At 40.7% G+C, this 1,692-nt stretch overlaps 1 long non-coding RNA gene across 1 annotated transcript; it reads left to right on the forward strand.

The window, feature by feature from the left end:
• The first annotated feature begins 7 nt into the window (after positions 1–7).
• Positions 8–967, forward strand: LOC120725783. The gene is made up of 2 exons (XR_005694211.1): positions 8–117; positions 645–967. It is a non-coding gene; the product is annotated as an uncharacterized LOC120725783 (long non-coding RNA).
• The last annotated feature ends 725 nt before the right edge of the window (positions 968–1,692 follow it).

Below are 1,692 nucleotides of genomic sequence, written 5' to 3' on the forward strand. Positions count from 1 at the left end.
CTTTTTTTTTTTTCTTCTCCAGCTCAGCCAATCACAGGCCAGCAGCCTGTGGCTAAAGGAATGGCCAAAGCTCTGTTTGACTTCACAGCAGAAAGCGAGGATGAGCTCACACTGAAGGTGTGTGAGGAGCCATAAGTATTTGGACACAAACACACTGTAGTCTTGCCTCTGTACACGTTCAAAGTGCTGATTTTATACATAATCCCCTCTTCACTGGCATTAATACCTCTGTAGACTTCATGTTGACAGTTCCAGTAATCTGACGAGTTTCTCCTTGGATAATGAGAGAACAGGACTCACCTGGTCATGAAACTATCAGTTAACTATTCACGTATTTTTAAGCCTCAGAAAATTGGCTTAAAAAAGAAAAAGTAAAACAGTTGTTAATCCAGTGTTTTTGTTAAACGCCTTAAATTAAGGCTGAAAGACTGCACTTCAATCACATCTTGACTGGTTGATTTCAAATCCACTCTGGTGGTGTACACAAGAAAAACTACAGAAAACAATATATCACTGATAAATCCTTACAGATATAAATAAATACCCTGTCAGATTTCCTGTGTTTACTTTTAGGTGTTGATTTTTTTTGGGTGGGTTAATAACATGTCTGCTCTATCTCTCTCTCTCTTTGTGTTTCTGTGCAGGTCGGTGACATTATCACACAGGTGGAGGCTGTGGATGAGCAGTGGATTATGGGCGTTGTGGGCGGGAAGCATGGGATTGTGCCTAAAAACTACATTTCACTTTTGTGACAAGGGAAATCCTGAAACGGCTGATGTGGGAAAACAAAGAATGAAACTGCTGTTTGCTGCCGCTCTGTTAAACAGGTTGGAGGTTTGGAACTGGAAACCTTCAACCTGTCGATGCTACAGGGAGTGCTGGTGCTCCCACAGACACGCACATGAATCTGATCCAGTGTTGTTGAGAAAAACTGAACAGAATAAAATTAACTCCGATTATGCTGGTGGTTTGATGACGTCTTTGAGGTGTCTGTGGTCATGATAACTGAGTACTGGATGATTAGAGGTTGGTTTTCCTCTCACAGTCATCCTGCTGTGATTATTTTCATCTGCTGTGGAGTGGATCTGAGCTTTCTCTTTTTTTTTCTTCTTCTTTTCTTTTTCTTTTCTTTTTTTTTTTTTTTTTACATTAAATTTACATGTTTGGTATTTGTGAAGATCACTTAAAATCTGGATCGATGGACATAGCAGATCCAGGTTGGACGTCTGCTTCAAAGAGCCACTTTTTAGATACTCAAAGAAAGAAATGTGTAACACATTAATGCAGTACGTTACTTAAGTGCTCGCCAGAGAAAGAAATTTGTTACAATGCTTGTTCCCTTACTTTGCACTACTCTGTAACATGATCTGAAATGCATTGTCATATAACCACCAGTTAACAATATATACCTAAAGCTACAGTCCCACACATCAACACAAATCCCTATCCTAAGAGGACACACAAGATCTCCGTCTTGGTGTGTTACACATGAACACAAAGCAAAGCTGATACCATCCCAACAAGACTTCAGAGGAATCACCACGTGACTCTGCTGTGGAAACATGAACAGGTAGAAATGGAGGCTGCAAACCTGACTACTGTTGAAGATGAGGATCTGGATCGGCATCGCGCTCGGCTTTATCATCACTCGGGTTCTTGACTAGCTTTGTGTTGGCATGCTGTCTGTTACAG

This window comes from Simochromis diagramma, unplaced genomic scaffold, assembly GCF_900408965.1.
Source record: "Simochromis diagramma unplaced genomic scaffold, fSimDia1.1 OVJJ01000347.1, whole genome shotgun sequence".
Classification (NCBI taxonomy): domain Eukaryota; kingdom Metazoa; phylum Chordata; class Actinopteri; order Cichliformes; family Cichlidae; genus Simochromis; species Simochromis diagramma.